This window comes from Amblyomma americanum, chromosome 1, assembly GCF_052857255.1.
Source record: "Amblyomma americanum isolate KBUSLIRL-KWMA chromosome 1, ASM5285725v1, whole genome shotgun sequence".
NCBI classification, from domain to species: Eukaryota; Metazoa; Arthropoda; class Arachnida; order Ixodida; family Ixodidae; genus Amblyomma; species Amblyomma americanum.
This window is the reverse complement of record NC_135497.1, coordinates 292,127,788-292,152,721: the sequence shown is the minus strand read 5'-3', so window position 1 is coordinate 292,152,721 and position 24,934 is coordinate 292,127,788. Positions and strand designations below refer to the sequence as shown.

At 53.2% G+C, this 24,934-nt stretch overlaps 1 pseudogene across 1 annotated transcript; it reads right to left on the bottom strand.

Moving 5' to 3' along the window:
• Positions 1-1,699: 1,699 nt before the first annotated feature.
• Positions 1,700-24,640, bottom strand: LOC144119077 (protein argonaute-4-like; annotated as a pseudogene). Its single transcript, XR_013312253.1, has 5 exons — positions 24,632-24,640; positions 20,578-22,606; positions 19,866-20,093; positions 18,549-18,876; positions 1,700-1,766 (listed from the first exon to the last, which is right to left on the bottom strand). The product of XR_013312253.1 is annotated as a protein argonaute-4-like (transcript).
• Positions 24,641-24,934: the final 294 nt, after the last annotated feature.

Below are 24,934 nucleotides of genomic sequence, written 5' to 3'. Positions count from 1 at the left end.
CAATGAAACAGTTCACTATCTGTTTGCTGTTTAGCCACCTTTCGGTTAATACAATAATATCAGCATTACAGTCTTCGATCATCGCGCATAATTCATCTTTTGTTTGGGTAAAGACTACGTATGTTTGTGTACAGAACTGAACAGGCGAGAGTTTTCGAAGCACCTCCTCTCTCATGATCCTACCTAGTCGACTTCCAGGCATTTTCAGAAGCATTTTCAGAGGAATTGCTGATTTCGTAAATGACGCCTTCGCTTTCGTTGTAGCCGTAGCACTTTCCTTAGATAAAACTTTATAAAAATTTTCTTATAGCCGAGTTTGAAGGATAGGCTGCCTTTCGATTTGCCAAACTCTATTATTTTTTTCTGATATTACGCGTGGCTGGGCCGAAGTCTCCACCAATTCCTTTCCCGGTATTCTTCAATGACTCCCGTTTTGACATGACTAGTTCTTTTGTTTTATAGTTCTCAAACCTTGCTATAAGTGGTCGTGTTTTGTCATTGACGAAACGCCCAATTCTATGTGCACGGGAAATATCTGAACTACAGATATCAATTTTCATAGTGTTCTTTGTTCGAGAATTTCGTGCTCCGATTCGGACGATGTTTCATCTGCACTGTCAGTTATGCCATAAAAGACCAAATTGTTGCGTGTAGATCGGTCCTCTGCGTCGTCAAGACGGGATCGAAGCGCAATATTGTCTTTCTCAAGGCGCTCTACTGTGGCATGCAACTCTTTCATGTCCTGCTGCCAGTGCTCGAAAACCGAAGTTTGGTTTTCTACTTTTTTCAATCTTTCCTTCATTTCCGTCATCGCCTGTGAAGCCGACTGCTGCTGTTGTTTCAGTTCTGAGATGCTTTCCAACATAGTATTTTGCGCTAATTCAATTCTTTTGGAGCGTTCGTTCATGTCTTTCATGGTTCGCAAGATCTGCGCAAGATCTTCAGGATCCGGACTGCTTTCGATGTCGCCGCATAAGAGCAATAACAATGAACAGAAAGGCGCAATCACTGCTTCTGGGCACGGAAGCACGACGATAAAGCGGTTATCCGGTTTGAAGCAAGGAAACGGTAATTTGGAAAGATAACCAACCTGTAGAACGAAGAAGGTGCGTAAGTCATTGATGCTTTTCTTCATCGTGCCTCCGCGCCCACTGACAAGTGAGCACTCGATGCCAGGTTTTATACGTTCCGAGTGTGATAACGTTGATGTTGCTGCTGCGCAGTGGTGGATCCCCAGGGGGCGTATGGCCACGAAGCCAGTTGAGTTACAGGCCCAATTCCCAAAGGGAGTAGGGTTTTAAAGGTTTAATTTTACATTAGTATCCACCCAAACGCAGCCATACGGCTAAAAAGGGAGCGATGAAACCATGGAACCCCGCTGTTTATGAAGAAACATCCGGGGATCAGAGCTAACCAGGACTGCGAGCAGGATAGCAGGGAGGGGGGGGGAGGAAATCGCGCAGTAATCGTCTTGGCAATTTGCCTGTTAGCATCCATGCAAGAGCAGCCATATGGCTACAGAGGATGCTGAATAATTACTACCTTATTTACTTACTGTTACTCCCTGCCCCTATTGCTCACAGGAAATGGAGTCATTTCAATTACTGTGCGCCAATTGTAAATAAAACAACGCAATGATACAATAAGTACAAGTTCCTTTATTTGAAAGTACAAGCAAAACAAGAAAATGCATAAAATACCCCTGAATGTCACTGCGCACAAAAAAGAAAAAAAGGGTGCGACCGGTCTGCCCTGCTGCTGAAGACCTGAAACAAAACGTGCAAGCATAGAGTTATGCCACTGATTCAAATTGCCAGCTTGCGTGCTGAGAACACAGCTTTCTGCGCCGTGAGCATCGCCAACAAAAGCGGGAACAAAATATTAGGGCGAACACCCGAATAACATCAGACATGCACACGTAGGCTGCGCACAACTACTTCGAAAGACATTCTCCTGATCTGTACATGATCAAATTATCCCGGGGCCAGTTTTTGCAAGTTTAAATACTCGCGTATTTTATGCATTCATTGCTAAGAAAAATTGGAGTCGACACAAGATCCGCCTTAAGGGTATGGCGCGATAGCGTAACGCTTAACGTCACCTAGGTGGCCCACCAGCCTCCAACAGGTTGCTCTCTGGAGACCACCTGCAAAAGACATGCCCTTGATTTTTCGTTTATGACGCCGACAACGCAAATACCAGAATTTCTGGAAAAAGGGGCCTTTAAAACTATCGCGTTATATTCACGAGCTTTCGCTAAGTGCAAGAGGCAGGCCCTGACCTCTTCCGCGAGATTGTTTCATGCTTGTATGATGCGCCTACAGAAGCATTGTATCAGGTCATGCTCTAGCGTGCGTAATGCTGGACCTAGCAGCAAAACGGATGAAGCTCTTACACGTGGCAAGATTCGCTGAAATTTACTGTGAATTGAAGGAGTGGAAAGTCATTCCTACAAAACTTTGGTCAGTTATTTCGAAAATAAAATCAGAGTAACGCTGAACCGCAAGGGAGTTCAATGTGTTTCCTAGGAAGGCAGGAATTGAAGGTAGGAACAATGTGCTTCTTTCAAGACAATTTCGCGAATTTCAAGTCGACATTTTGGCCTAATTTTTAAGAAATATGAAAACTCGAAAAATTAGGTCCTCGAGAAAATTTGTTGACTGTATTCTAACGTGACTATAAAAGCAAATAAAGTTTCGTGTCGTGACCATTATGCGACGTTGTTTAAGCAATCGTTTAAATGAATCTCTCAGCAGGATTTAACTGAGGGCAGGAAATGCTGGAATTTTAGTACCTAAAGATGCTGTTATACTAGGTGTTAACCAGAAAAAACTCAGTCGCGGCATAAGTAAAAAAAATAGATTGTCTAGCTAATAAAAATTTCTTAGTATAGTCTGGTGGTCGCAGCCAACGGCGAGATCCTAGCCAAGGGCAAGAGGGGATGCCCTGCAAAGTGAGGAATACTTCCCGTTAAACCGTGTGGGGATACACGCGAATCCCCTGTCCCATAGTAACAGCCGCGCGTAATTATCACGCGATGTTAAGCACGCGCCGTTCGTGAGGTTTGCGAGGGAGGGCACTCACGCCGCCCCCGCTTCCTTTCGCGCCCCCGCAGCGACGAAGACGCGGGACCCAGGATCTACAACAACAGATGGTTCTCATCGGACGACGAGGAGACTACAGGTCGTAGCCAGAGCAGCAGCCGCTCACGGAGCCGTTCCAACTCCAGACCCCGGACGAAGACACCAGTCTCGCCCCCAGCCCTTCCGGCCGCGGACGAGGGAAAACGAAATAAGAAGACGCCACCACAAGGCCAAAAGCAGGTGAGCTTGGCAGAGAAAGTGCAGGGACCTCCCGCTCCTTCAAACGACCCCCGTTTCGAACAGCTGCGGGCTACCATTGCGTCGCAAAGCGCCAAGATAACCGACCAAAACACGAAAATTAAGGCCCTAACGACCAAATTAGAACAGGTCCTAAAACAGAACCAAACAATCAAAACACCTTCGCACCCACGTAAAGACGCAGAGCCACCCCTCGCAAAACCGACAGAATCCGTAACCGTCCAAATGATCCGCGACATTGAAGAACGGATAATGAACTCTCTGCAGGTCTCAATGTCCACACTTCTCCAAACACTAACAGAGAAAATAGAAACCATTCACCATACACTCGCGCGACATGAGACTATTCTCAATCAGCACACAACTGCCATCCAGGCGCTTCAAACTCAATACCGTAAACAAGCCTCGTCGGACGAACATGGCCAGGGCCCCTCGCAGTTACGCAGTCGCACCAGCTCAGTCAGCAGCGATGCGGGTCGCACGTCATTCCGACACGTCCAAGGTGGCCACGCACCCTAAAAGCAGCCAAAATGCAGAACACATAGAAATTTGGCAGTGGAATTGTAGAGGTTACAAGCGCAAATCGGGTCTTCTCAAACAGTTCATTGCCACCACTCCAATCCGTCCAGACCTTATCTGCCTGCAGGAAGTGGGAGCCGATAAGGCCCCGACGCTGGCGGGATACTATACGATTAGTCAGCCCCTGATGCCATCGGTTGCCATCCTAGTGGCAAAAGATGTAACTGTGGTCGAGCACGCCCTGCCAGTACTGGACGCCGAACACTTGACGGTCGAGATTGTGCCCAACAAGCGCGGCCGAGCAAGCACCTTTGTCATAAACGTCTACAAGCCCCCAAGCCTACGAAAGGGGCTTCACAGACCTACTATTGGCTGCCTCTCACAAAGCGCAGTGTAATCAGCTCGTGATCGTAGGAGATTTCAACGCACCCCACAGAGAGGGGGGGTATTGCGATAACACGGCAAGAGGCCAGTCTATAGTGAAAGCGATACACACGCTAGGACTGGAACTCCTGACTAACCCTGCCTTTCCTACACGAGAGGGAAACAGCGTGACTAGAGACTCCTGTCCTGACCTCACCCTGGTCAAGAACGTAAGCTACTCGAAGTGGACCAACCTAATCGAAACATTGGGGAGCGACCACTGCATCCTAAGCCCCTCTATCACTTCATCCAAAATCCGGAGAAGCATTGGACCAGCCAGAATAACGGACTGGCCAAAATTTCGCAATTCGGAATTCCCTACGGGACATATAGAATCAATCCAGGATTGGAGCGCGGCCCTTCGCCAGGCTCACAGCACCGCCACCGAAGTCGTACAGCGCACAAACGAGACACCTGAGGTAGACAGGCACCTACTCAAATTATGGGATCAGCGCGCGAAACTCGTTCGCCGTTGGAAGACCCAAAAGTTGAACCGCCAACTTCGAACCCGCATAGTCGAGCTCACGGAAGAGGCACAAACGTACGCCACGCAACTCTCGCATCAGAACTGGCAACAGTTCTGCGAGTCTCTGCGAGGCACTTTGGGCACGTCTCGGACATGGGCAATTCTCAGAAACTTGATAGACCCAACCAAGTCTCAGTCCGAAGGGACCCGTACACTCAAGCGTATTTCCCACCTGTTCCCGGGTGACGACGCAGCTCTTCTCGCAGCGCTCCGCGACAGATACATAGGAAGTGCGACTACAACACCTAGCACGATTACCTACCAGGGCAGCCCAAATCGAGCTCTGGACGCCCTCATAACGACGGCAGAAGTATATGCTGCGGCGCGATCCTGCTTTCGTAATACGGCGGCAGGTGCGGACAAAATCACCAACGCCATAATACGCAACCTCGGCAAGGACCAAATTCAGGATCTAACTGAGTACGTTAACGATGAGCTCTGGGAAAAGAATATCATCCCTCTAGAGTGGAAACACTCCGAAATCATCGTCATCCCAAAGCCGGGGAAGCCGCCCACACTTGAGGCGCTCCGCCCCATCTCGCTCACGTCGTGTCTGGGCAAGCTCTACGAGAGGGTGATCCAAACTCGTCTGCAGAACTATATCGAAGACAACAACCTCTTCCCTCCTTCCATGATCGGCTTCCGATCCGGGCTATCTACTCAAGACGCCTTCCTTCTACTCAAGGAGGAGGTACTGGCGCACGTTCCCAGCGGAGGGGAGCACCTTGTGATGGCCCTTGATCTCAAAGGTGCCTTCGACAACGTGTCTCACGATGCCATCCTCAGAGAACTGAACAACCTAAATTGTGGGGAACGCGTCTTTCACTACGTCCAAAATTTCCTATCGAACAGAACAGCTACGATCGGCATAGGAGGTACACGGTCGGACCCCCAGGACATGCCGCACAAAGGCACGCCTCAGGGTTCGATCATCTCCCCTCTCCTTTTCAACATCGCGATGGTTGGCGTGGCCAGAAGCCTTCAAACAGTACCGAACATCGGATTTACACTATACGCCGACGACATAACTATCTGGACTACCAAAGGCTCTCTGGCGACCAAAGAAGAAACTCTGCAGCAAGCTGCTACCTGCGTCGAGGTCACGGCCTCCCAGTGCGGACTGCGCTGTGCGCCGGAAAAGTCAGAGATCATCCGCATAGAAGGACGTAACTACAAGTCTCCAGGAGACATTCAGGTCCTCCTACACGGCGTCCCCGTCCGGGAGACCCGACAGATACGCATCCTTGGCTTATGGCTTCAGAGTAATCGAAAAGCAACCCACGCTATCAAGCTGTTATCCACCACAACACAGCAAGTCGCCAAAATGATCAGAAGAGTGGCACGCAACCGAACAGGCATGCGCGAGGAGGACACGCTACGCCTCGTCCAAGCACTTGTGGTGAGCCGCGTTTCTTACGGCCTACCGTACCTGCAATTAACTAGACAAGAACTAACCAAAGTCAATGCCATGTTACGTACTGCGTACAAATATGCGCTGGGCATTCCTATCTACACTTTAAATGCCAAACTAGAGGCCCTCGGCCTCTCTAACTCATTCGAGGAGATCCAGGAGGCTGTTCTCCTCTCGCAACGTGCACGCCTCCTTCGCACGGACACCGGAAGGCAAACTCTGGAGCGGGTGGGCTACCCGGCAGACGTCCAGATAATACAGAGCACGACCAACCTCCCAACAACATATCGCTCGCGGGTGCACATCTCCCCGATTCCCAAAAACATGTCGAGCGGAGCCGGGTCGGGTAGACGCTCAGCCAGAATAGATTAATTGAAGCGGACAGCGGCACGCAACCCCCACACGGTGTACGTCAACGCGGCAACACACAGCGAGGTCACGCGGGCGACGGCAGTTGCGGTGAACTCCTCCCACAACGAGGTTGCAGGGCCTCCTTGAAGCACACGACGATCACGGAAGCAGAGGTGGCAGCAATCCTGCTGGCGATCCAGTACGGCGACGCCCGCAACCAGGGTGTACACGTTATGACCGACTCCCAAGCAGCCTGTCGGCTCCTACTTGCAGGCAGAATACCCAAAAAGCTGTTGGGCATAATAAGCAACTCTATGAGCGCCCATTCCTCCCTAAGATATCAGATAACGTTGGTGCCTGGTCACGCGGGATTAGAGGGCAACGAGGTCGCGGACGCACTAGCTCGAGGACATACCAACCGAGCGGGCTCCAACCCCGACTCAAGCTTTCTCCCCGAAGTTCCCGTCACCTACAACACACGACTCCACTTCATAAGAACACAACGACAGCACTTCCCCCCTCCACATAAGAAGCTTAACGCTCAGGAAGCTCGGGACTGGAGGCAACTCCAGACCGATACTCCAGACCGATAAATACAGCATCATTTTCCCCGAGCGCTACAGAGGCGAATGCCCGTGGTGCGAAGACCGGCCCGATGCATACCACATTACATGGGGATGTAAGAGCCCGAAACCCCCGGACATCACAACACATAGAACATAGCTCAGCTCGGAGCTTCATCAGCAGCGCACACTAGTTGCGCAGGCCAGAGCGGCGGCCAAGGCCAGTGGAGTCTTGAAATGAAGACACCACCCATTGTATATTTCTCCTAGTGTCTTTTATTTTCCTTGTGAATAAAGTTTTCTACTACTACCGCAGCGACGCCGCCGCGGAGATTTTCCCTCTTTCACGGAGAGACCTCCTCTCCACATCCCGGGAGAAGACGCGGTCGCGCGGTTCTCCCGGGGCACGCTTGTCTTCTGGCGGGAGCCGTGCACACGCACGCACGCAGATCTGCCACGGAGACCGCTGCCGTTATTGCCCGGCCACCGCGTGTGAACTGACCGCCGCGGGCCATGAGCGAGGAGCCACGCGAGGTGAGTGGAACCTTCCTCCCCCACCATTTTGTGTGCGTTCCAGCTTTTTTGTGCCTTTCACCCCCGTACGCGAGCGGAACACTCCCTCGTTGCTGCGGTTGCTTTGTTGCTTGCTGCTAATTGTATTGCTCGGGAGCAATAAACGCTCATCCGAGTAGAATACTCGTGTTTGTCCCCTCTGTTCCGAACCCGCCGTGATGCGACTTACCGCACCGCGGGTTGGGGGTTCACAGCTCTGACTGCTAGGGCTGGCACGCTGGTGCTAGAGAGCGACTACAGCTTTTAGCCCCTTTGAGCGTTATTACAAGAATAACCCCCATATTCTTGGCGCCCAACGTGGAGCCAGAGGTGCGACAAACCGAGTGTCTGTGTGACCGACTGCCGACACACAGGCTAGCCATGGCGGCCAGCGGGCTTGACTTCCAGTCCCTGCTGTGGTTGTCCGATATGGCATCTCATGAGCAACAGATTGACGCGACAGTAACAACTACTGCTGGCGTATTAGCAGAGGCTGGCGCTAGCCCCTGCGATATAATGTCGTTTGAGCCGAGCGGTGATTCACGCGACACACTGGCTCAGACGAGCGGCGACGTTAGGCACTTCTCGCCAAGCGCTATGCCGCCAGGTACGGAAAGCACGGCGCAACATGCGCAGCCTTGCTCATCCCAAGCGGCCCATCAGGCAGAACTTCCTGGCCAGGCCAACCCCCAAGAGGCTGTGTTGCGCAACGACTTGCGCCTCATAGAGAGCCTCCCTTAAAAAAATGGTCTATAGACAGCCTATAGACTTCTGATCGACTCTATTGCCTTCCTATAGATATCTTTTTGTCTATTCATAGTCTATAGATTTTCTATTGACAAATGTCTACTAGAAGTGTACGGCCATAAATCTATAGATTGTCTATAGGATTTGTATTGTCTATAGACTGTTCTTTAGGGTTTGTCTATAGAGAATCTATAGACTTTATAGACAGAAGTCTATGGACAGTCTATAGACTGTCTAAATAAATTTTTGTAAGGGCTCACGGGTATCGTGCAGAACAACCTGCAAACACCCGCTTCAGTGGCGAGACGTAGGCTCCGGGTGGACCTTCCCAGCTACGGCGGCTATCATGATCTTGTCAGCGCCAACGAGTACATGGATCGCTTGCTGACCTACCAGCAGGCGACGGGGCTTACCGATGGCGAGGTTCTGGCGCGTGTCGTGCCAGTCGCACTGACTGATCAGGCTGCCCGCCGGTTTCGCCTTACTTACGCACAATGGAGGAATTCCGAGCGAAGTTTCGCGAGGAGTTCTTGCCCGCAGATTACGAACGTCGTCTGCGGCGCGAGTTGGAGCTGCGTACTCAACATCCGGACGAATCCTTGCTTGAGTACGTGAGGGCGATGGACGAACTTTATCGTATCGCAGACCCCTCAGCTCTGAACGGCGAGAAGGTAGAGCGCGTCACGCGACAAGCTCACCCTACCTTCGCAGCCTACCTACGAGGCGTGCAGTTCAGGGACTTGGACGAACTCGCCTCGGCAGCCAAGCGCATACAGGCGGACATACTCGCCTCCCGCGCGTATCGGCCACCACCGCCAGCGTCGCAGGCACTTGAGCCGCGATGCGCCTGGAACGGAGACGCTCTCCGCATTCGTTCCCGGGGTGCTGAAACGGTTGCATTCAGTGACGGGCAACTGAGAAACGGTTGGGAATCCGCCTTTTTCATGTTCCTGTGCTGCCACCTCGCGTACAGCGCTGGAAGCTCATTGGAAGGGTACTGTGCGCCCAACCCGGCCGGATTGAGTGCCGTTGCGGAGCACGTTTTGTAGGATTCTGTCAACGATTGCGTGTCCTGGGCAGCACCTGGTGCCTGGAGGACTTCTAGGATTGACTGGTGGCTGTGTGCGAATTCCGAGGCAAGCTGCTGAGCCCACCGAAGAGCAAATTCTTCAATATCTCAGATCATGCGGCATGCGATGCGATCGCCAGCTGAGCGAGGGCCGCCGCTTCAGAGATGAAGGCTACATTCGGAACACAATGTTCAATGAAATATCCCCGATCAGTGAGAATGGCGTTTTCCGCTGTATATGTCTGCCATCCATGAAAGGTGGATACTACATTGTGCACGCCGTAGCACAGAAAACGACTGGGGACAACAGTTTTCACAATCCCGCCGCGGTGGCTGAGTGGTTATGGCGCTCGGCTGCTGGCCCGAAAGACGCGGGTTCGATCCCGGCCGCGGCGGCAGAATTTCGATGGAGGCAAAATTCTAGAGGCCCGTGTACTGTGCGATGTCAGTGCACGTTAAAGAACCCCAGGTGGTCGAAACTTCTGAAGCCCTTCACTACGGCGTACCTCATAGTCTGAGTCGCTTTGGGACGTTAAACCCCACTAAACCAAACCAAACCAAGTTTTCACAAGCAATCGTTGTGCTCAAGCGCTTCCGAATAGCTACACGAGCGATACAAGCACAAGCGTACTCGCAACATGGCAGCTCTGCTAGCATTTTACTTTATTTTTCCGCAGCACACCGCTGCATAGGTTAAACAAGCATGCGCGCCCATAAAGGCGTGCGCGAGAAGCGCACATTGAGCCATTCCGACGAAACCACGCAAAACTTTTCATCGTGGATATGATGCGAACACACGCATGACGCGCCTTCTTCTGCCTCTTAATACATGGCACATACCTACATGGAGGTATTGGCCAAGATGTAAAGGCACAAACAAGGAAATTTCCTTAGGAGATTACGACAAAATTGTAGCACCATGCGTGAATGCTCTCGTAGCTTCTTTTTCGTTGTCCGCTCCACCGCGCGTTGAAAGCGGCTCACAGCACTTGCCCATTTGGCCTTCTTGCTTGAGAATGCAAAAAGCATCGGAATGAAGTCTGGGTGCCGCGGTGACATTCGAGGCCTTCCTGCCCATCAATAAAACATTTCGTGATGGACTGCACACGCATTTAACCACAGTACCTCGTCCGCACCTGTCACAGAGTGATTCCCGCACAGTCTTGACGGTGCCCAATGGCGGCCACGATCGTCGAGCCGGCGAACGGCTTTTATCCACGCTTCGCGTTGAAGGCGGTCCCGGGAAGCGTTCGGAAAGCGAAAAAAATCCGAGTTTGCTTCCCTTTACATATTGGGCAATGCAGCCGTATGCAACACATGTCGTAGGCATTGCCAAATGCGTCGCACTGAACGCTCGACGGCTGCAGCAACGCACCCCGCGTAGGAAGCCGATTTGTTTACACTTCCACGGCCGGTCTCGAGTGGCGCACGACCCTTCCAATATGTTTCGTGACACCTCCGCCAGGGGATGGGCGCATGCGCAGTCGCGTCGTGAAAAAGGCTGATTGTCTGGCCGAGCTCTCGACCCGTGCACGTATGCTATGCGGGCAGCACACGCTGCACCTGGCCAAGGTACGCAGAATCAGGACCGACATGCCGACCCGAGGACGCTAGAGAAAAGGGGAGCTGCGACGGTACGCCCGGAAGGCAGGAACGGTCAACCGGCGCGAGGCGACAACTGCCTCGCCCGGCAACGGCCGAACACCCTCTGCTACCGGTGCAACCAACGAGGGCACTACGCCCGGGAATGCAGACGCCCCGTGAACCGAGAGCACGCGCTTTCGGGAAACGAACGGAAACGCCGGTGAGCAACGCTGCACAGCCGGCGGCGTCAACTGCAGTGCTCAGTGAGTCGCACGAACTTCTAGCCCCGCAGGCTTGCCGTTTGGAACCGCCCAGCGACACGCCAGTGCCGCTTATTGAGCTTACGGTCGCTCGACGTAAGTTCATGGCTTTGCTAGAAACAGGAGCGCGCGCATCCCAGTTTGGCGACGAGGTATGCAAGCATCTCCGTCGGAACGGACTCCGACTGCGAGTGAGCAACCTCAAGTTCCGATTAGCCGGCGGCACACCGCACGCGAGCGGTGCCGCGCGGCTTGTGGTGCGGTGGGAGAAACGAGTGAGGCGCCAACGCTTCGTTCACCTCCCCGGCCTATCGGTTCCCATTATTCTTGGTAGAGACTTCCTCGCCAAGATGGGCATTGCTATTGACGTCTGCAACGAAGGATATAGGGAGCGAACATGTGGCACCCTGAAACCTTTCGTTAAACCCCAAAAGCGTCAGAAGCATATTCGCTTTCCGGTGCTACGCGCGCAGACGAACGCAACGATCGCCCGAAAAAGCCCCTCAAAACGCCTTCGGCCGAGCTGCCATACCAGCCTGTCGACCGCGCCGAGAAGAAAAGCGCGGAAGGGAACCCCTCCCTTCCGGTGCGACCCCCTGACCCCCTGCGGCGGCACTCTGCGCCGCGGCGGCATGCAGGCCTTCCCACCCGCTGCTGGACAACTCAGGCGGTTTGTCAGGCGAGGACAAAGCGCGCTTGTCTCTGCTCCTCAACGAATACGACGCTGTATTCACGGAGCGGCCTGGCTGCACTACGCAGGTAAGGCACAAAATTGAGACAGGCGACGCCGTTCCGTGGAAGTGCAATCCTCGGCCAGTCAGCTTGGCTAAGAGGAAAGCGCTCGATGACGCTCTAGACGAACATCTCGACACAGGCGTTGTGGAACGTTCAAACAGCCCCTGGGGGTTTCCAGTGGGGCTGGTGCCCAAAAAGGATGGAACTACCCGCCTTTGTGTGGACTATCGACGCCTGAATGAGGTGACACGGAAGGACGCATACCCACTTCCGAGCATTCCCTCGATCGTGTCTAATGTTGGTGGAGCGAAGTACTTCACTACGCTCGATGCCAGCAGAGGATACTTTCAGGTGAAGATGACTCCCAGTGACCGAGAGAAAACAGCTTTCACTTGTCACAGGGGACTTTTCCAGTTTACCCGAATGCCTTTCGGCCTGGTCGGAGCACCCGGACGTACCAGCGTCTGATGGACCGTGTCCTATAGGCGATGCAAGGTGGCACCACGCTCTTGCTTACCTGGATGACATTGTCGTGTATTGGGCAACCTTTGATGAGCACTTACGCCATCTCTGGGATGTACTGGAAAGGCTGAGGTCAGCGGGGATCACTCTGAACCCGAACAAGACCCAGATAGCGGTGACCCGAATAACTCTGTTGGGGTTCACGCTAGACAAAGGACGCCTTATGCCGTGCGAGGACAAGCTGCGGGCTATATTGCAGCTCCCGTCGCCGGCAGACATAGGCGGACTGAGACGCTTTCTGGGGCTGGTGAACTTTTGTCGCCAGTTTATCCCAGATTGCGCCGCTCTGCAAGCCCCCTTAACAGCATCGTTGAGGAAAGGTGTCAAGTTGCATTGGGGACCCGAGCAAGACGCAGCACTACGCCATCTCACTTGCGCGCTCGCGGAAACCACAGAGCTGAGGCTGCATGACCTGAACAGAGAATTTGTGATCCACGCAGGCGCTTCTGACCTGGACTTAGGAGCAGTCCTGCTTCAAGAGCACGAAGGTAGCCTGAGACCGGTGGCGTTCGCTAGCCGATCATTAACTACCGCAGAGAGAAACTATCCCGTGACAGAAAAGGAATGTCTCGCGATTATCTTCGCTCTGCGGAAGTTCCACTATTGCGTCGACGGAGTCGCCTTCGTGATTGAGACTGATCGCATGGCACTCACGTGGCTGAGGCGCCTAGGCGAGCCGAGCGGACGCCTAGCGCGATGGGCGCTACTCCTCCAGCGTTATGACTTTACCGTGCGCCACAGGAGGGGCAAAAACAACGTAGTGGCGGACGCACTTTCGCGCGCGCCCGTTGATGGCGTGGGAAGTAACACTGCCCACTCCGCCGCGCCCGACAGCCGGAGCAGCGCGACTGCCGCGAAGCTCACCCAACGCCCCGAGGGAAGGGACAACCACCATCCCAGGGCAAAAGCGTGAACCACTTGGAATTCGTCAGTTCAGTGGTGAGCGTTTTCAGCAGAAAGGAGCTATTGTAGGCACAGCGGGAGGATCCATTTTGTGGAAAAGTATTCGACGGGCCCAGGGAGCCAGGCGGCGCGGCCGCGGCGCACATGGAGGCAACTGGAATTGTTTTCCGTGCGGGGTGCTCGAACACAGCTGGTAATGCTGTGAGCGCTGTGGATTTCTATCTGCTCGACTCCGAAGCATCCTGCTGAGATATATCCCCTCCGAAAAGGATGCACACGAGTCCTTCAAGGTGGTGATACCAAGCACGGTGAGAGGAGCACTTTTACGCTACTTTCATGACACGTGCATCGCTGGGCATGCCAGTGGCCCTCAAGTTGTGCCGCCTCGCTACCTGGCCTGGCATGAAGCGGGATGCGATTCGCTACGCCCGCTCGTGCAACGTGTGCCAAAGGGTCAAGCCGCGTGGTGGACGCACACCCGGGCTTATATGCAGCCGATCAATAGCCAGGGTCCTTGGCAAATTGCGGCTTCTGACGTCATGGGACCTTACCCCAGGACTCCGAGCGCAAACCATTTCCAGCTCGTTGTCACATACCATTTCAGCAAATGGGTGGAGCTGTTCCCACTTTGAAAGCTGACGGTACGCGTAATCATGGGGAAGCTGATCGAGGTGTTCACACGATTCGGCTACCCCGGGCAGTTGATAACGTACAATGCATCGTAATTCACCGCGCAAACTCTTCGTGGACTCCTGTGTGGCCCTTGGCATTAAGCACAGGAGAACAACCACGTACAAAGCCCAAGCGAATCCCACGGAACGCGTGAACCGCAACATCAAGCACGTGCTCGTTGCATTTGCGGAGACGCACAGCGACTGGGACACCTGTCTCCCCGAGATTGGGTTTGCTCTCAGGTCGACCGTGAACCGCTCGACTGGGTACACACCTGCAGCTCTCAACCTTAGCAGGGAGCTGACGAACCCGGTAGAACTTACTCTCCAGGTTCGAAGCAACACCCCGATTGCTTCGTCGGCATGCGCCGACTACGCGACCGGGCTGCGCGCGAGGATGACTGAGGCTTTACACAAAGCCCGCCGGAATCTGAGCACTGCTCGGGCCCAGCAGAAGGCGCAGTATGATCGCTCTCACCGGGAAATTCACTACAAACCGGGTGACCTGGTGTTGAGGCGCAATCACGTCCTGAGCGACGCCAGTAAGAAATTCTCTGCTTCTCTGGCGCCGAAATGGACGGGCCCGTATGTAGTTCGGGAGAAACTTTCCTCTCTCGTCTACAGGGTGGTGGACTTGACGCTAAGACCGACCTGCGGACCGGTGGATGTCTGTGATCTCAAACCCTTCTTTGACAGAGGGAATGAGTGGCCGGTGGAGAACACCCTCCTCTGCCAGCAGACAGCCGCACCGAGAAGCAAGGCTCGACCACAGAGCCCAGCGCCTCGTTACAACTTGCGCCCACGGCAGAACTAACTCTGGCCAACGCGCAGGGAGTAATTTCTCCTGCTTAATATGGACGGAACACCGCTTCCATGTTTCGCACTGTCGCTGCCAGGGCGAGCACACGCTTTCTCTTCGGAAAAGGCCAAGCGGGGTTAGATTAACTTAAACTAAAAAGAAAGTGTAAAATGTGAAAATAACTAGAAAGAAAAGACCGCCTTGCAGTCGCAGGCCAGCCTTCGCAGCGAGCCCGGAGGGAGGAGAGCTAACGGACGCTGAGACGACCGTTGCTGCTTCGAACACCCAAAGCCAGGCCGTTTGGAGGACGGCCGCATTCCAGAACCAGAGCCCGCTGTCACCACCGAGCAACCAGGCCGAAAACAAACAGCTTCCGGTCGACCGCGGGACGAGCGAGCGAAAATTCGGGGAAGCCGGCGCCTGTGTCTTCCACAGCGAATGCTGCAGCAAAGAAGCCGCCTTGGAGTCCCCCGTTCCCCGCGGCAGAGCCTTCGCCCATGAAAGCACCTTGGTACCCCGCTGGACCCGCCTCGCAAGCCCTCGGCGGCCGCGGGAAAATGGGTCGACGCGCCTTTGCCGGCCCCGCCGAAAGGAATAGAAGGCGATCCAAGAGCGAACGGTGCAACCAGCTGAATGGAGGCCTGCTGTACGCTATGCAACGGGACAACACGGTGCGTAATTGCCCCGACTCTGCCTGTCGCCTGCGCGTCCCGGGAAGTCTGTCCTGGCCGAGTGACCGTCTGAAGCGGGACCTCCGGTCATCGACCCCCTTCAGTGCTTGGCTCCACGGTCATCCATGGCGGTCGTCTGCACTGGCTTCTTGTCCTGGCGTCCACGGCCTTCGACTACGGCACCGGTGGCTGTGAGCTGAAAGTTTCCTTAATTGGTTTTAAAGTTAAACGGCGTTTCGCCGGCCCCACTCGGTACACCCCTCGGTGAACGCAGTCGCTTCTCGGCCGTAGGGCAGTTTTGAAGGGGCCCCGAAACGCATTTTCAGTGCGTTGTTTTGCCCGTTGGTTGCATAGAATGAGTTATAGTGATGCTATTAGCATGGGTCGTACCGCGTATACTCCTGTTTTTAATATTTTGATTAGCTCGCAAAAACAAATTCATGGCGCTGACGGTGTCACCATACAGTGGCGGTTTTTAGCATCGGATATGACATCACGGAGGGCTAGCTTTATGATTGGACAAAGAGTAAATATACTGCAAATTGTGTTAATAACTAGAGATACGTTTTGTCAAATTTTTGTGTTCTATAATACATTAACTAAACCAACTTGTTTGCCCTAGATAAAAGCACTGTAAAGCAAGTAAAACAAAAATGCACCACTAGAAGATCTGGCTACTTTTTGCATCGACGGACTTTGCGCCTCTCTGTAAACATCCTACGACTTAGCACTAACACTTATGGGTGCTCTCTATGTATCTGAGAGCGGCTTTGCGGAGTTGATCCGATCGAGCCATTGCACTCTATAGGCGTTCGTTTCGGTGCCAAGGAATGATGCGTTCAGTTCACATTTAGCAGACAGTGCGCATCGTCAGCTTGTGGAGGATCACCGGGCGGCGGCGCCAGATGACGCCACGTTCCCGTCAACAGCGCGCGCTCCTTGCTCGCCGTGACCAACCACCGCGCTAGGGGCGATGGTTGGCGGTAAGCAGTAGCGGTACGCGCTATGCTAAATGTGCCTGATATCTTGCGCAGGCTGTCACACCGTCGCAGTATCTCGAGCTCGAGTTGGAATCCATAAGTAAGGGAACGTCACTGATCAGTGTTCCCTTCTGCGCCGTCGAGGTGACGATGAAGCATCGCTGGGTCAGCTGGGCATTCACATGGTTGTTGTAACCATGCAAACGGCGCCGCCAACCTTGGCATGAACGAGTTACACAGAACAGACAACCATGGAGTGTAAACTTCCGCCACGTGCTATGATAGGCTGTTTTGATTGGTCGCACAGTGTGTCGTCATTGGGAGAGTGAAATGGGAATGGGAAGCTGCGCGAAAATCGAGTTGAGGGCAGCATTTTGTTTGCTTGTATTCTGATATCTCTTCATTGAATAACTTCCGTTCCTATGCATCGATTCTCGTAATTCTTTTTGGGTCAGCATCTTTGCGACATAAAGAATCCATCTGAAATGTAACCGACATCCGTTCAAGCGGTGTTTCGCAGCCCCTATAAGGAGAGGGGATGTGGGGATACACGCGAATCCCCTGTCCCATAGTAAACGCCGCGCGTAATTATCACGCGATGTTATGCGCGCGCCGTTCGGGAGATTTGCGAGGAAGGGCATTCACGCTCCCCCGCTTCCTTTCGAGCCCCGCAGTGACGCCGCCGCGAAGACTTTCCCTCTTTCCCCTCTTAGCACGGAGAGACCTCCTCTCCACAGCCCGGGAGAAAGCGCGGTCGCGCGGTTCTCCTGGTGCCCGCTGGTCTTCTGGCGGGAGCGGTGCACACGCACGGACGCAGATCTGCCACGGAGACCGCTGCCGTTATCGCCCGGCCACCGTGTGGGAACTGACCGCCGCGGGCCGTGAGCGAGGAGCCACGCGAGGTGAGCGGAACCTTCCTCCCCCACCATTTTGTGTGCGTTCCAGCTTTTTTGTGCCTTTCACCCCCGTACGCGAGCGGAACACTCCCTCGTTGCTTTGTTGCTTGCTGCTAATTGTATTGCTCGGGAGCAATAAACGCTCATCCGAGTAGAATACTCGTGTTTGTCCCTTCTGGTCCGAACCCGCCGTGGTTGCGACTTACCGCACCGCGGGTTGGGAGGTCACAGCTCTGACTGCTATGGCTGGCACGCTGGTGCTAGAGAGCGGCTACTGCTTCTAGCCCTTTGCGCGTTATGACAAGAATAACCCCCATAACCGCAGCAGCACACGATGTGCCTAGAAAGGTGAGTGCAAATGCAACGTCAGCTGGCGAGGCAACACAATCTCTATGGCGCTCAATTCGAACCATTTTCATTATTGCGCCGCGAGAAAACTAAGTGTAAACCAGCTACGTGGCCATCGTTTTGGAAAAGGACGAATCTAAAGTGATTGCTACCGCGGCAAAATAGCGCAGACTGTTCGAAAATGGAGGCCGCCGGGATTGCAACGCCTCTCCAAAGACACGTCACCTTGCTTCCAGGAATTTTCGAAATTTCGTCGAAACATCGTATAATTATTTGATGGAGCCGCTTTGGTGGCATTAACTGTGGGCACCCAGCCTGTCCAGGCCTTAGGTCCCGCGTTTTGTTTGCCAACAAGACTCAAGTTTCTTAACGGCGCTGTCTAGCGCACTATTTTGTCAATGAGACCTCGTGTCTAGACGTTGGTTCTTATGCACATAGCTTACATTGTTCCTATAACTGACCCGCCTTGATGGCACAGTGGCTATGGGAAGACACCCGTGTGTCATGCGATCGCAGTGCACGCTAAGGAACCAGCAGGTGTTCAACCCAAATCCCAAGCCCTCTACAACAATATCTCATATCCCATGAGCCACTTTGGTATGTTACACACCTACCATGCTATACTTTAGTATGGCACGGAGACGTCATGACAGCTCAGTGAACTGAGCATCGCTCACCCGGCAGTGGGCCTCCTCACACGAAGTAGATGGCGTTCTGGAGTGTCTCGAGCACCTTGATGGCCTCGACGTACTGACTGACGGAGACGGAGTCGGCGCTGCCTCCGGACGAGTCGCTGCTCGAGCTAGACACGTCCACCTTGCTCATCACGTGGTTCCTGGCTCGGTAAGCGGCCAGGTGCGCGTAGTAGACGGGCGCCGGGATGCTCACGCTGCGCGAGTAGCGGGCGTATGTGTGGCAGAGGTAGTAGCACAGCTTCTGCAGCTCGTCTGCCGTAAAGCTGGAGTCGTCCCACACGATGTAGTAGTGCGACGGCCTGCGCGTGCCCTGCACCACAGACGCCATAGGGATGGTTAAAACCGCGGAACCGCAGCATGATATCCTAGTTGTAGACGATAGACCTCGCGTCACATCCCCGCCAAGACTTACGCAGTCTTAACGTAGGGATCAAGAGAAGGAAATGGGCTTGGGCAAGGTGTGTAATGCGAAGGGACGACAACCGCTGGTCCTTAAGGGCAACTGAGTGGATTCCAAGAAAAGGGAGGCGTAGCAAGGGGCGGCAGAAAGTTAGGTGGGCGGATGAGATTAAGAAGTTTGCCAGGATGCGGTGGCAGCAGCTGTCAAAGGACAAAAAGTATGGAGGGGCAGCCTAAAAATAATGTAAACAATTAAGCCCCTGCCTGTGCCACTACGTATAACAGGCTTGCTGTCAAAGGACAGGGTTAATGGGAGAGATATAGGAGAGGCCTTTGCCCTGCACTGGGCATAGTCGGGCTGATAATATTGATGATGATGAACTTGGGTGCCTCAAAAATTTTTTACTACATTGTGGTCCCCTTTTTGGAACACATCCCGTTCCCGCCTGTGGCCGATGAAATTCTAGAGGCCCATGTACTGTGCGATGTCAGTGCATGTTAAAGAACTCCAGGTGGTCGAAATTTCCGGAGCCCTTCACTACGGCGTCTCTCATAGCCTGAGTCGCTTTGGAACGTTAAACCTCCATAAACCACACACATCCTACTTTGCGGGAACCCTTTACTGGCTGTTGCGCAACGGAATATCAAAGTTGGCGCATGCACAGTTGCTATTCGGGCCCAGAGCTAACAGTCATCCTGTGCTCTATAATGTGTAAGAAGCGCCCAAACTCGCCGTCACTGCCTCCATAGTGGTGTGCTCAATGTTGCACTGACAAGTTCTGAGCACGTGCAGTTCGTTTCTGCGTCATTAGGGAGTTTCTGCGAACCTGTGATCCAATACAGCTAGAAGTACCGACTACTGACACTCGGTGCCCCAGACGGCATTCCATTACTGTGCACCTGAATTCCGAAATGGCTGCAGAGGTAGACGTCGAAGTCGAATGGGTGCGTGACCGCAGAGTCTACGGTGGTGCCGGGCGGCACGTTGCGGCACTTGCCAACCCCGTCCCGGTCATTGGCGGGCATGAAACGCGTGTGGTGACGCTTCTGGACCACGATGAAGGTCAGCGCCGGCTCGTACGTCTCGTTCGGGTAAAGCTCCTGGCACGCCAGTCGGATGGCGCTCACCTGGAAATAAGATCACGGCCCAGTTGTACTCCTAAAATGGTCGGTTAATAGATTAAACACTGCTTCTGGAGCTTGACACAGGGGATGGGCAGGACAGCACCATTTCGTGCACAGTCCAACAGCTACGAACCGTCCTCTTTCGCACAAATTAAGTTCGGAGAAACTTATGGCGCTCTGAGTAAATTCGTATCGTATTTGGAAAACTGGTAGAACCCAGATTAACTTGGAAGCGTGCCTGATCGGGCTAGCAGGTAATTCATGACAGCTAAAAATGCAACAGGGTACAAGACAGGTACGATGAACACCAGCGCGTTGGTGTCCAGCGCTGTGGTGTGTTTCATTTTTATCTACATTAAGACGCCTCAGTTACCGCAGTCGATGATGTCCGATGTTGAATCCGTGAGGCAATATGCTGCTGCCCCTTTCAATTGTAAACAACTCACAAAAAGATGCGCGGATAAATCATTTTGCATTCGAAACTTACCTCGCGGTTGCGGACCTCCATGAACTGCCCCTCGCTCACTCCGTCCAGGAAGAAGATGATGTGCTCCGGCTTCTGCCTGATAGCATGGTAAAACGCCATCAGCATGTCTTTCATCATTACCTTAAGGTCCTTGATGACCTCCAGGCGCGAAGTGGTGGCTGAGTCCTCCATCTGGATGCGAATGGAGGCGTGTAACTTGGACGGAATGGAGTCCAAGCTGCCAATGCACGCCGCGATGAACGGCCTCAGCCTGTCCCCGGGCGCCGGGTGAGTCACGTCCGCGCCGATGATGATCACCGGCTTTTGGAAGATTTTCGGCTTCTCCTTGGGCAGCAGGCTGTTGTTGGTGCCATCCAGCTTGACGTTGATCTTCTGGCAGAGGTTGGTGATGAGCGTGGCGTTGCACTTCTTGATCACGTTGTTGTCCATCACGCACTGGGTGCGCAGCCCGATCTCGGCTACCTGCTTGATCTCGGCGTAGTTCGTGTTCTTGGCGAGCACGCTGATGACCATCTCGAGGCTTGCAGTCTTGCGCTGCTCCTCGGGAAGCATGTTCCGCACGGGCTTACGGTTCGCGTCAGTCGTGGTCACCTCCAGCGGCTGCTCGATGCGCATGCCCAGTTCCTGGCCGACGCGGATGAGCATCTTGACGAAGTTATCGAGGCTGTCTCGCTGCGCGAACCGGCTCAGGTTGAGCAGCGTCCAGCGGGTCAGCGTGGCTGGCTTGTAGAATTGACGGCCCCGCAGTTCCCAGGTGCCCTCGCGGGACTTGCCGATGGAGTTGTTCTCGAAGACCAGCGGCGACGGGTCGAGCACCCGGGCCCTAAGCTGCGTCGGCTCGGTGCTGATCTTGATGCTGAACTCGCGCAGACACTGGTCGCTGCTGCTGACCAGGTCCCGCACGGACTGTCGGATCTCGTTGAAACGCTTGGCCGCTGGCTGGGCCGTATGCTTGATCATCTCGGACTTCTGGTTCTCATCCAGTTTCTTCTTGCAGTGCTGCCCTTTGACGATCACGCAGACCTCCAGCGGGAGGTAGACCGGGTGGGCCACGCAGCCAGTCTGGAGGCAGGGCAGGTTCGGGTACGAGAGGCGGTGTTAACGGTTCTGGAAGTAGTCGGCCACCGAACAACAGGAGCCGTCTTCCATGTTGAAGAAGAGCTTCCTGGCTGATTCCTTGGTGATGCAAACCACCTTGTACTTGCGAGGGTATGGAAGGTGGGTGACCTTGACGCGCAAACCCTTCAGCTCCTTGTTGAGACGAACATTCTGAGAATCGCGCAGTTCTCTGAAGTCTCTGGCAGAAATCTCGCGCCGGCCCTCGCTGAACAGTTTGCACATGAAGTCGGTCACGGGTAGAGGCTCGTAGAAGGCGGTGGCCGACATGTCGACGTTGAGCATGGGCTTCCAATGAGCGGGCCGAACGCTCGTGTGGTAGCCGAACCAGATTTCTCGGCCACCTCCAAGGGTGTTGTAGTCGTTCGGGGATGCGGCTTGAAAAAGGACCGCCCGACGGGCGTGAGTTTGATCGACGGTGTGTGGCGCAGCACGATGTCCACGGCTTGGAGGACCTCTTGGGGAACGTGGCTGACGCGTTTGTCGAAGACCGCGTATAGCGCGTCCAGATTAACGGTGGCCGCGTATTGGATCTGACGATGAACTTCTGAATCCGCTGATCCTCCTCGAAGTCGACCGTGAAGGTACGCGCGCGGAACTTGAGCTCACGGCGCGTGTACAGGGTCTTGCGGCCGTCGAAGGCGGGCATGCAGCCGTTCAGGTCGACCCGGTACTTCTTGGCGAGCAACTCGATGACCAGGCGGTTGATCTTTGTGCTGATGCAGCGGTACTTGCGCTTCTCGGGCACTCTGGCCTCGTTGCGCGTCTCGGAGCAGACCTCCACGTCGTAGTAGAAAACGTTTCCTGCAGGAATGTCAATGTTGAAGTGGTTGGCGGTCAACTGGATCGGCGGGCCCAGTTGGCCTTGCGCGGGCCGGCGCGGGAAATGTGACGGCAGGGTCCGCTCGATTTCCTGCAGACCGCGCCAGGGCAGTCCGCGGATAAGGTTCAAATTCCCACAGTGCACAACTCGTGTCCACCTTTTTTGGACAAAATATTGAAAATTGGAAAATTGTAACGTACCCTTTTGGAAATACTGAAGGTAATGGTCTAAGTACGAATGATTTTTTTTTTACTAGCTGGCATCAGCAGTTAAGACTTCTATAGAAAAACAATAGGAACGCTTTTGACGGTACAAAAAACTTTAATGAAAAAATGCAGGCCTGCCGACGGGAGATCTGCAGATCTTTTGTCCAGAATTGTTGGGTACGCGGATGAATTGCGCACAAAACTCGCGCGTAAACTACGCCTGGCCTCTACGTTAGCTGTTTAAAAGTAAACTCCTCCATGCATCGGTTAATCGATAAAAGACAAAAGTCAACTCCTCCACACTGCCCGATCTGAGTTACGCGTCACGCTGTTGATATGGAGAGGTCAAAATGATCTCGGTAAAGTAAGGAGAGAATGCAAAGTGAATGGAATGCATTGGACAGATTGTCACGTGTCTATATTGTGGATGAGAACTCGAAATTTTGTTTCTGTGAGACTCACTTTTTCGCCTGTGGACTACTAGCACGGAGTGCACTCCAATGAGCTCTAAATCGAACACAATATACCTTATCTTTCACTTCTAAATTACCGTGAATTTTTTAGAGAAACGCGGAAAATTCCAATTCAAGAGACTCCTGTGGGGCGAAGTGACAGCTGTAGGCAACCTGAGGTTTGCAGCGTCAGTCGCAGCACTGTAACAAAGGCCAGCGAGAGTACCAAGCATTTTTTGAAGGAGTGAAAACACCAAATTTTTGGCAATGTACTTTTGGTCTGGTACACAAAAACTGCAATATGGATTCTGCTTTGTCGTTTTAATTCATTCAAACTATTGTACTGAACTGTTGCAGAAGTCATGATGGCAGCAAATGAATAAAAAGCTATATATTAGTTTTTGTATAGTTCACTAGACCTGGTGCTCACTTGTGACACTGTTGAAAAACTGAAACTGCCTGGAAGAATAAATTCAGTTATAAATTAGGCGATGTGTGTGTGTGCGTGCGCGCGCGCGTGTGTGTGTGTGTGTGTGTGTGCGTGTGCGTGTGCGTGTGTGTGTGTGTGTGTGTGTGTGTGTGTGTGTGTGTGTGTGTGTGTGGTTTTATGGAGCGTAAGCAGCTGCGGCTATCATGCACAGGGTTGGTAGGATCTCACTGTGGCGCTGGCGGACTAGTACTTTTAAAAAATCAATTTTTGGTGACATTTCCTTTTTAGAGGAATCTAACTACTCGGGACAGGTTTCCTACTGCATACTCTCCTAAGAGCAAGCAAGGGTGGAAAGGGACGTGTTTGTTATGAAATTTCGAGTTTCCTGCATGAAAAAATATACACACCACATTCAAAAAGAGGATTTTCTTGTCTTGAGCATCATTCGGAAGCAAAAATACGCAATGAAAAATTCGGCGAGCACATTCAGCGAGCCCATACGGGTTTTACACTTCCACAGGCCAGTTTCCATGTTTTGTTGAAGCCATCAAGTGACGTGCGTCAAGTAGCTGCATAGGCTACGTCGAGAGTAGCTGAGCAAGCAATGCAAACACGCATCTAATCGTTCTCAATATGCTATCTGAATCCACTCAATGAACTGAAAATAAAATCAACCTCCGAAGAAACAATTTAAAATTGTTTTTTTGACGAAAGAAAATGGCGCAGTAATTGTCTCTCATATGTCGCGTAATGATCGGTTGCGCAAAAGGAACATTGACATGAAAGAAGACAGGACTGCGCTTGTCCCGTCTTCTTTCATGTGAACGTCGCTTTTGCGCAGCCCATCTTTACGCTACGATGAAGCATCTTGCTGAATCGCATATATCGGTGGACACGGGAACCGCGCCGTAAAAGAGAGGAAGGTTGGAGTGAAAAAAAAATAAAAAGGTGCCGTAGTAGAGGTCTCCGGAATAATTTCCAACATAAACTTCTGAAGGATGCCGCTCACCTCCTATACTGCCCATACTTTCGACATCAGGCCCTCCCATTGGCCGGACGCCGCCACGTGCTTTCACGCGCTTTCTTCCATGCTCTTCCCCCACGGTGCCAAAAAATGCGAACGGCGCATGAAAGCAGCACAACCCGCCGCGGTGGCTCAGTGGTTACGGCGCCCGACTACTGATCCGGAGTTCCCGGGTTCGAACCCGACCGCGGCGGATGCGTTTTTATGGAGGAAAAACGCAAAGCCGCCCGTGTGCTGTGCGATGTCAGTGCACGTTAAAGATCCCCAGGTGGTCGAAATTATTCTGGAGCCCTCCACTACAGCACC